General features: G+C 46.9%; 1 protein-coding gene across 2 annotated transcripts in view; it reads left to right on the top strand.

Annotated features, from left to right (window-relative positions):
• Positions 1 to 1,310: 1,310 nt before the first annotated feature.
• FARP1 (FERM, ARH/RhoGEF and pleckstrin domain protein 1) overlaps positions 1,311 to 10,892 on the top strand; it is a 288,333-nt gene continuing 278,751 nt past the window's right edge. Inside the window, exon 1 of one of the 2 annotated variants that reach the window (XM_027115951.1) lies at positions 1,311 to 1,743. The gene's annotated coding sequence lies outside the window, so the exon portion shown is untranslated. Of the gene's footprint in view, positions 1,838 to 10,892 lie in introns of both variants that reach the window. The other variant, XM_027115952.1, reaches the window with a different exon arrangement.

The raw sequence follows: 10,892 nt of genomic DNA, 5'->3' as shown, positions 1-10,892 counted from the left end.
TCTCCAAGTATACAGGCGTTAAAAAAAAATAAAATACAGTTCAGCACCTCAAACTCAAAATATGTCTCTTTGCTCCAGAAACTACTCACACTAGCTACGCACAGGTGCCCCCGTCCTTCTCAGGCACCGTGTTCTCGTGTGGACCCACTGTCCCACGGGGGCCCCTGTCCTGCTCCTCTTTGAGTTCAGTCGTGGCCTCTCCCAAGAAACCTGCCTCCAGGCTGGAGATCGAAAACTTCTCTAAGGCGCAAAACGACCAGGGTTCTGGGGTCAGCGGCCGTCAGGGGCGGGTGCCCAGTAGCCTCGGCATCTAGCAGAGGGTCGCTTTCGTTTCTAATCTCCTGCCGCGCGTCCTTTTCCCTCCACGTGCAGCGGGCCCATCCACAGCGAGGAGGAGAAAGGGCAAGAGCAGGGGCTGAGGAAAGGGGGATGGAGGTGGTAAAGCGGCAGCTCCCAGCTGGAGAGGGGCGACAGGGACTCTCCCCCCTTAGGTGCCTGCCTGCTGGGTCCTGAACCTTGCTCCCTCCTCCGAGTTCCGGGAGCTCTGAACAGGAATCTGCAAACCTGCTAACCTATTTCACTCCTTTTCCTCGCGGGGCATTGCTCCGGTCCTCGGAGGGGGCGAGTAGGTGTGGGGATTGTCGGGGGATTCGCGGTGGGTGGAGGACGCGGGGCCGCGGCGGGGGGAGGGGAGGTGACAACTGCCCCTCCGGGATTAAGTCCCTCGTAGCCCAGGGTGGTGCCGGAAGCCAGCTCCTGTGGCCCCGGGGAAGGGGTGGTGCTCGTGGGTCCCTGCGAAGCGCCGCTGTCCGCGCGACAACGTAAAGTCGTAGGTGGGCACCCGGGCGGGGCTCCCCCTTGCACAACCTCAACAGCAGCCTGCAGAGTCCGCGCCACCGATCCTCCGCCAGCTGCTCCTGGTGTTGCCCGTGCGCTCGTCTCCCGCTGCCTTAGCTCGCTTTCAACCACAGAGGCTGGACTGGCGCGTCCCTGGTGGCGCAGCGCACTCCGCGGAGCTTCCTGCGCTCGGCCCTGCGGCGCCGAGCGGAGAGACCGGCTGCAGCCGTAGGACCAAGTAAAGCGCGGATCGGAGGTGGGCTCGCCCGGCCGGGTAGGGGCGCTCGGGCGGGCGGCCTCTCGGTGCACCTGCCCCCGGGGCGGGGCGGAGCGGGGCGGGGCGCGCCGACGCGCAGGTCGCGGGCGCGGACGCTGGAGGGGGCTGTGGCTCTCTTGCTGTCCCCGCGGCTCGGGCTGCGCGGCGCTAGGGCTCCCCCCGCTGAGGGGCCGGCCCAGGCCCGGGGAGGGGCTCGCCTTCCTTCACTTCCCGCTCGCCTGTCTGGAGGCGGCGGGGCCGGCGCGGGCGCAGGGCTGCGGGCGCTCGGCTGGCGCGCGGGGCGGGGACGCGGCCGCCGCCCGCTTTGCGCCGCTCCTCCCCGCGCGAGTGGCGCTCTGCCCGGCGTCGAGGCGGCCATGGCGACCCGGAGCCCGCTCCCCACCCACCCCGCCTGCTCCGCCCTCCCCTCCGCCCCGCGACACCTTTGATGGCTCGGACCTCGGCCGGCCACCGCCAGCCCCGCTCGCGTGTCCGCGCCGCCGCCGCCGCCCCCGCCGCCCGCGGGTATTAATAGCCGAGCGTCCCCGCCGCACGCGCAGCCGGAGCCGCCGCGCCCTCGGCCGCCGGGAGCTCGGAGCTGCGGAGCCCGGAGGCCGGGAGTGGGAGCCGGAGCCGCCTGCGCCGTGGAGGTAGGAGGCGCGCGGCGAACAATGATCCCGGCGGACTGGCGGCAACTTGTGCGAGTCGGGCGCCCGGAGCCGACCGACCGGGGAGCGGGTGGAGGTAGCTGCGTGGCCCGCGGGTCCTGCCCGGAGGAGGGCGCGGCGGGTGGGATCGGGCTTCCCCTACTGAGGCGGGAGAGTCGCCCTCCGGGCCCGGGGCAGCCCGGCAACAATAGCCGGAGCTCGGGGGCCTCCGGGCTGCGCGCCGCCCCTTGCACCCTCCTCTTACCTCCGGGGACTCGGGCTGCGGGCTCCGCGCGCGTCCCCTCTCGCCTCCCCCGCCCCGCGGCGCCCTTCCCCCTCTTCCTCCCATCCCACCCGGCGCGCTGACAGCGCCGGACGCGGCTTCCGGACCTCCGGCTGCAATCTCGGCCCCTGCGACCGACCGCGGACCGGGGAGGTGGCCTTTGGCGCCGCTGCCACCGCGCTGCCGGGTACCCCTCCGCTCGCCCACGCTGGCGCGAGGACCCCGGTGGGTGACAAAGAGGAACACGCCCTCTGCCTAAGTTAGATTTTGTCTCTCTTTGCCGCCAACCTTTATGAAGAGCAAAGTTTTTTTTTTCTTCCTTTTTTTTTTTTTTTTTAAGCAAAGGACAGAGATTTTTGTGGTGAGCATTTCCAAACAACAACTTCTGATTGTGGTTTTACGATTTAAGTTCCGGAAACTTTAGCTGTGTGATCCTGCTAGACCTTTGAGAGAGAGAGAGAGTGTGTGTTTGTGTGTGTGTGTGTGTGTGTGTGTGTGTTTTGTTTGAGGGGAAAAAAATGAGTTCCCCGTAATCAGTCTGGATGTCGTTTATGGCAGTTGGAGCCCAGCTGGAGTCTGTGCAGGATCCCCCAGAAACGAGGGAGGTGAGGCGCACAAAGAAACGAGGACCCTGGTATCAGATCAGCCCCTTGAGATGTGGAGAGATTGCCTTTCATCTGGAATAGTTTAGCCGGCTCAGCCTGTCTCCGATTCTTCTGGAGTACCATGGTGGCCTCTGGCTGTTTCATTTTATTATTGTTGTTGACGTCTTTCTTGTTAGTTTCCCAGGTTTGACTTGCTCAGCCCCGCCCTCCCCTGTTTCACGGTTCCCCCTTAGCCATGGTTTTTGGGGACCCCCATCTCCCCCACCCAGCAGGCAGGGTCTTCAGCAGAGCCAAACCCCAGCCTAGCAGTGGGTTAGGTTCACTGCGCTTTGCTTGTGGTGACTTGGCCAAGCCCATTCCAGAACATCTTCCAGCATTGTCTTGCTTTTCTTATTCAGTCTAAACAGGACAGAAAGGAGGAAAAAAGGCCTTTTTGGCCCTGGGAGCTTTGGGACATTTGCCTTAAAAATTGTCCTCATTGTTGCCATCAGGCAGGCCCTTCTGAAGTCTCCTGCGTTTGGCTTCTTCCCACATTCCACAGTCTTCCGGCCCGGGTTTACCTTCAGCCTTTCCTGGGGGTTGGTTGGTCTTCTGGGTTTGACAGTTTCTGATGCTCTTCGTGTGGGTTCAGCGTCCACATGGCTCACTTTATATTCCTGCAGCATCGTTCTGCAGCAAGGCACCAATATTGGAGTTATTCCAAGCACAATGAAACGTTTGTGTTTTTAGAATGTCTGGCTAATAGAGCTGCTTCTGGGAAAAATGAAGAGACACATTATTGGCCAGTGGCTGGCTTACTGGGCGAGGTGTTGGTGGAAATAGTGAGCTGCTAGCCCAGGGCTTCCCAGAATCTCTTCTTTCTTCTTTGTGGACGAGAAACTTGAAATACTTGGTGATGATGTAGCTGTGCTCCATAGGGTCACAGATTCGGTAGCATGCCCCCTGTGAGTTGGGGTGTGGTTTTTCATTTAAGGTGTTCTTCCCCTGTGGGAATCCTGAAGGTAGGTTTATAATGTCCCTTTTCACATAGTTAGTCTTCTTCTGGAATTTTATACAGGGATTGAATTCCTTAGGTCTTAATAGAATACTAATGGTGCTCTGCGGGCCAGATTTACCAAAAGGAGATTTAAAAATCTATCCTAGATAATTTTCTTCTGGTATGTTGCAGTTATGCCATAATTATCTTAAGACCATGAGGAACCTGGGTGAATATTTTTGTTTTGCTTTTTATTTAAGAAACTGTCCAAGGAAATGGTTTTAAGAAGATAAGAATTGAATATAGTATTGAAAGGGTTAGTTTTTTTTTTAAAGTGGGATTCATCCTCTAATATTCATTGAGCTCTAATATTCATAGAAGAGTTTAATTCATTTGGAAAATGATATGTATTTATAAGGAGGGTGCCTGTGATAGACATCAGAAAAGAAAACCTTTTTCCATCCTTGAGGAGGTTAGAGAATGCTGGAGAAGACACAGGAGCCCAGTTTTTGCATACTGAACAGTTTAGGAAAGACGGCATTATGGCTTTCCTAGAGGATGAGGAAAGTTGTATGGATTTGTAGGTACTTGGCTAGAGCTTTGACAGCAAAAGCTTTAGTAACTGGCCTTGCTTATTTCAGAGACCTGCCTAGTGAAATGCACTTTCCCCTTGAACTGAAGATGCTACAGACAAGAGAAGGGCTCTTATAATCCCCAAATACAGTCGCTCAAGTCCTTTCTACTTTGGGTGCACAGGTATTCCAAGTGTTGCTTACCGTTGCCTGGGAGGGGAGAGGGTGGGCTCTTAAAGGTTCCTGGGGCTGCACCTCTCGTATTATTTGGTACTTTTGATTGAAAGGAGGGCTCTCCAAGCCTGACTATTGAATGGGAAGCGGTGGATCAACTTTTAAAAAAAATTTTTCCTTGCTTTTTAGTGGTTAGAGTTTCTGCTGTGGCCTCACTTCATCATAGGCCCCTCACCCTCTGTTTCCGCCAGGTTACTGCCTTAAGCACTTCCACATGTCTGGGAAGAGCAGAGCCCAACGGTTTCCATTCAAAATTATTTGAAATACTGATTTCACCAGTCCTTTTATGCCAAATGCTGCCTTTGTTTTTAATCAAGAAGCCCCCAGAAACTGTTTATATTGAGGTGGAGAAACTGGCTTTTTATAGGCTGCCCTCCTCCTGGTTTAAGTCAGTTAAAAATGTTTTGCCAAGTGGATACTTTGAGCAGAAGTGGACAGTTGGTACGTATTAAATGTGGGTGCTCTCAGCCTTTGATACTTGTGAAATAAACCAGGGACTATCAGGTACAATGTGCCTTCCCATGCTCAGTGCTGCCTATGAACTCAGGCAGTTTTCTTATTTAATGTGAGATGGAAATCAGACGGCAAGATGGGCAGTTTAATATGGGAATTCATCATTTACACTGAATTAACTTCATGTGTAAAATGGTCATATTTGTGCATACATTTTCAAACAGAAGGGCCTCAGGCCAAACTGGATTACCTTTAACTCTCTATTATGTAATATTCCTCACCAAAGAGTAACTCCACTGTATGTGTAGACTTTGGCCTTTTCATAAAGGTATCTTAGAAGACTCATAAATCCAGTATTATATGACTTTCATTTTTTGTTCTCATAATATTAATTCAGGATCTAGTCTAGTGCCTGGCACATAGCAAACCCTTTCTAAATGTTTGTTGAGTGAATAAGTAAACCTAATTTTCATGTCCTTTCAAGTTACTCTTTAAGGTTTTTAAGGGAAATTTGATATCAGCCCTGACAAGTTGTTGTTCTGGGAATTGGAAAATTTGGTATTTGATTTCATTTCTGTTTTGTTCTAATTTAAGCTAACCTTTAAATTTGGGTATTGTAAAAATATACAGGCTCATTTAAAAAAAATCAAACAATAAATGCATGAAGAAGAAAGTAAAACCTACCTGAAAAAATTGGCTTCTGGGATAACTTTCCCTTTCCTTCTTAGAGATATATTTTTTAGAAGTTCCATTAGTGAGCATCTCTTGGGGGTAACCTCAGTTTTTGTGTGCCTTTAAATTTGTTCCGGAATGATAAACTACCTGGGTGCGCAATTCTGGATCGTTGATCCTGTATTCATCAACTCTCTTTTGGTTCCATTGTTGTGGTTGCAGTGTCCACTGTCAGGCTAACTGTTATTTGTAAATTGTCTGTCTTTTCTCTCTGGCTGCTTTTAAGATCCTTTGGAGTGCTGCAGTTTCACTAGGTCTAGATGTAATTTCTCCTTTACTTTTATTCCCCTCTCTCCGCCTCCATCTGCTTCTTTTCCCTCCTCCCTCCCCCTTCCTCCATCATCTTATCAGTGTGTTCCTCTCTGTTGCCCTGTAGTATTTCAGTGTCTGGATGTGCTACAACTTGTTGATCTGGTCACCCTTGGCCACTCTGGCTGTTTCCAGTTTGGGCTGTTCTGAATAAGGCTGCTATGAACATTTGTGAACAAGTCTTTGTGCGGAGATCTGTTTTCCTTTTTATTGCTCGGTCTTATGATAAGTGTATGTTTATGAGAAACTGCCATCTGTTTTTCCAAAGTGTTTGTACCATTTTACATCCTCGCCAGTGACGTATGAGTGTTCCACGTACTGTAATCCTCATGAACGCTTGAAATTATCCATCTTTTTCATTGTAGCCGTTCTGGTAGATGTGTAGTGGTATCTCCCTGTGGTTTAATTTTATATTTCCCTGAAAGGGAAGTGATAAGTTTTCCTGTGCTTTTTGGCCATTTGTCTGTCTTCCTTTGTGCTGTGTCCATTAACACTTCGTTCTTTTTCATTGATTTTTGTCTGATTGTTTTATATAGCTTTTGAGTATAATTGACCTACAGTAAACTGCATATACTTAGTGTCATCTTATTTTACAATTATAGGAGTTCTGTGTATATTCTATATACAAGCTCATTGTTAGATCTATGTATCATGAATATTTTTACCAGTCTATTTTTTAATCTTTTCCTCTTTTAGTGGTATCTTTTGAAGAGCAGAAGTTATTAGGGAAACATTGTACATGGTCTACTTATTGAACTTATTAAAGGTCAGGGGATTTTTTCAACTTTGGAAAAATAACATTTTTGTGTGTAAGACATAGACTAATATTGCTGTGTTCAAGAGGTCGGACTCCATTTACTTCATGGGGATGGAGCAGTTCTGTTCTTTCCTAAGTAAAACTGAGTTGAAAAGACATGAAAATGAAAAAAACAAAAAAACAAACCCTGCTTATTTTGAAAATCTGGGGAAACAAGGTGTTTCAGGTTATGATCAAATAGATTTCTGAAATTCAGAATTGAATTGTTTGTTCTTTTAGCACACAGAAAGATTGTGGAAAATAAATATTTTTGAAATCAATACAAAAAATGGAGCCCTGGGTAAAAGCAAGATGTAACATTCTAAAAAGAGGTTGGGATGGCATACGTAGGTGCTTGTAAAAGGAGTGGAGTTTCCTTATTTTGGCATGAATTATATAGTGTTATTTATGTACTCTCCTCATTTTCTGAACCAGATAACAAGCATTGTTGTCAGGTCAAAAAGTATGTTTTCCTGATTTTTTTTTCTCCTGCCCATAGAAGGTACATAAATATTGCTTGACTAGAATTAAAATTTCTGTAATGACTGCGACAGAAACAGACTCAAAGAAATAGAGAACAGACTGTGGTTGCCAAGGGGGAGGAGGGTGGGGAAAGGATGGATTGGGAGTTTGAGATGATTAGCAGATGCAAACTATTTTTTGTAGGACAGGGAAACAAGGGCCTACTGTAGAGCACAGGCAGCTATATTCAATACCCCGTGATAATCCAGAATGGAAAAGAAAAATAAATAAATAAATAAAATTTAAAAATTTGTATAAGGAAAACCCCATGACATTTTAGAATACGGAAGTTAGAGATTGGGATCAAAGGTAACAGGAGTTGGGAGTATAGGTGTTAAAATGTGATGTTGGGCAAGTTATTGGTGCTCTTTTCCTAAAACATCAAGGAAACTTCAGGAGTGCATTTATTTTCCAGTGACAGAATCTTTGACTAATGGCAGTGAAAGTCATCAAACAATTAGTTGCCTCAAGGAATAATAAGAAGGGAGGGGCTCCTGGTTCGATGCCTCAGCTCACAGCATCACCCAGGTTCTTTCTGTCCTTGCACCCTGCCATCCCAGCTTGTTGCTTTCTGTCCTCTGGCTTGTTGCCTAGTGGTTAATTAGGCTGCTGTGGCCTGATTAGCTGTTACCGCGAAGGGCTGCCGCAGCTCCATGCTTTTTACTCTTACACATTCGGTGTCGTCGGGCCAGTAATGGCACAGCCTTCTTCACGCTCCCTTTGTCCTTAAGCAAAGTGCTTCTCAGAAGCCTCCAACATTTGTTGGTCTTTGAAGAAGGATCTGGGGAATATTTCTGTGCTTTGAAAGAGAGACCCAAGGGCTGGACTGAATGTGATGCCTGGAACCACAGCAGGCGAAATTGTGGCTAGCCTTGGGATGAAGGCAAGAGGATGATGGGCTGAAAGATGGAAGCAGAGTTCTGTGATCTTCCTGCACCTGGAGCTTCCTACACTAAATAATAGCTAATTTTGTATACCAAATAACGCAGACCTGGACTTAGTGTACTAAACCATAAGTTTACCCACTTTCTAATTCTGTTATTGCCATCCAAAGCATCTTGACTGATATATTAATGGAAGACTTTATCTTTCTTTTTAAAAAATATTTTGTCTTTTTTTGTTTTTTAAATTAAGTATAGTTGACTTACAATGTTAGTTTCAGGCGTACAACATAGTGATTTGACATTTTTATAGATTATGCGCCATACAAAGGTTATTTCAGTATTAATGACTATATTCCCAGTGCTATACATTACATCCCTGTGACTTACTTATTATATAACAGGTCGTTTGTGCCTCTTAATCCCCTTCGCCCATTTTGCCCATCGCCCCACCCTCCTCCCCTTTGGCAGCCACTAGTTTGCTCTCTGGATCTGTGAATCTGTTTCTGTTTGGTTGTATTTATTCATTTGTTTTTTAGATTCCACATATAAGTGAAAATACAGTGTTTATCTTTCTCTGTCTGACCTGTTTCACTTAGCATAATCCCCTCCAGGTCCATCCATGTTGTCACAGATGGCAAGATTTCATTCTTTTTTATGGCTGAGTAATATCCCATCGTGTATATATACTACATTTTCTTTATATATTCATCTGTCAGTGGACATTTAGGTTGTTTCCATGTCTTGGCTATTGTGAATAATGCTGCAGTGAACATAGGGGTGTGTGTATCTTTTTGAATTAGTGTTTTTGTTTTCTTTAAATACCCAGGAGTAGAAATGCTGGATTGTATGATAGTTCTAGTTTTAATTTTTTTTTTTTTTTTGCTGTACACGGGCCTCTCACTGTTGTGCCTCTCCCGTTGCGGAGCACAGGCTCCGGACGCGCAGGCTCAGCGGCCATGGCTCACGGGCCCAGCCGCTCCGCGGCATGTGGGATCTTCCCAGACCGGGGCACGAGCCCGTGTCCCCTGCATCGGCAGGCGGACTCTCAACCACTGCGCCACCAGGGAAGCCCTGGTTTTAATTTTTTGAGGAGCCTCCGTGCTGTTTTCCGTAGCGTCTGCACCAATTTACATTCCCACCAACAGTGCTGGACGGTTCCTTTTCTCCACATCCTCTCCAACGCTTGTTATTTCTTGTCTTTTTGATGATAGCCGTTCTGACAGGTTGGAAGATTTGATCTTTCATCTGCCATTTAACATTATCTATGAGAAAGAGTTTATTACTGTTAATTATATGGAAAGTGGCTTAGTGATCACGTCAAGTCACTGTGAGAGATGAACTATTTTTAAGGACTTTACGTATCTGATAATGTGTGTCAGTCTCGTCACTAAGTCTGCATGATTTTCACCTTTTCCTCTTACGATGGCCTTGCAGGACATCTGCTTAGCATTGACCATTTGGAGTTTGGATAACAAGGCATACTTGATGGGAATATTTCATTTCTTTAAGAAAAACATGATGGCAGTGCCTACCGTTTCTGTCAACCTAGAATGACGTTTATCTGCATGTTTAATATTGCTCAGGAGATTTTTGAGGCCATTATTTATTTATTTTAAAAATAAATTTATTTATTTAGTTTTGGCTGCGTTGGGTCTTTGTTGCTGCACACGGGCTTTCTCTACTTGCGGCGAGCGGGGGCTACTCTTCATTACGGTGCACGGGCATCTCATTGTGGTGGCTTCTCTTGTGGAGCACGGGCTCTAAGCACGTGGGCTTCAGTAGTTGTGGTGCACAGGCTTAGTTGCTCTGCGGCATGTGGGATAGTCCCAGACCAGGGCTTGAACCTGTGTCCCCTGCATTGGCAGGTGGATTCTTAACCACTGCGCCACCAGCGAAGTCCCTGTGAGGCCATTATTAATCAGAGATTAATATCTTCCTTTATAATCTTGCCGGATCTTTTGGTTGTCTGGCATGAAATCTTACTGGGGGCCAATGTTATTAGTAGAGTGAACTGCTTGGAAATGTCAGGATTTGGGTAAACTAAAGATTTACCGCGTTAGAAAATTAGACACAGATATTTGTGAGCCTGTAAAGAAAAGTTGAATGATTTTATAATAACTGTAATCCAAGCAAATGAATTGAACGGAAAATATCCTGGTGAACAACTTGTAGAATATAGAGCCACAATATTCCTATCTATTTTTATTTAATTGATATGACTTTAAAAAAGAAATCTGGTCCTTCCCCCACCTCTTACTATCAAGATGGTCAACTGACCATGGTAACTTGCATATTCACTGCTGTTTTATTTTCACTGTATGTAAGGACTTACCAATTCAACAGATATTTATTGAACAGCTGTGTTGAATTACTAGTTACCATTGGTGCCACAAAAACAGGGTGCAGCTCCCTGCTCTCAGAGTGTAGCATCCAGACCAGATTGGAGAATTATCTAGATAATTACAATATAAGGTGGTATATGACCAGAGCTTTGCAAAAGGTACTGTAATCGTGGAAGTGTTCAGGATAGTAAGACATTGGATTCTGGTTGGAAGTTGCATTTAAGTTGAGCTTTCAATAAAGAAGTGTGTTTTGTTTGTTAGCTTGTTTATTTTAGTGTTCCCTTTGTAGTCTCTTTATTATAGCAGGATTAGAAAAGTATTCACTTATAAAACAGAAAGTAAAAATCCCTTGCAATCCTGCTGGTCAAAATTTATGAAGATTAAGATTTGATTTATTTCCATTTGACTTTTGACATATTCGATGTATTCCCAGTATTTTTCTCT

The sequence above is a fragment of the Aethalodelphis obliquidens genome, unplaced genomic scaffold (assembly GCF_003676395.1).
Source record: "Aethalodelphis obliquidens isolate GAN/ISIS:26980383/991018 unplaced genomic scaffold, ASM367639v1 scaffold15, whole genome shotgun sequence".
NCBI classification, from domain to species: Eukaryota; Metazoa; Chordata; class Mammalia; order Artiodactyla; family Delphinidae; genus Aethalodelphis; species Aethalodelphis obliquidens.
The sequence above is the reverse complement of the archived record's forward strand: the minus strand, read 5'-3'. Positions and strand labels throughout refer to the sequence as shown.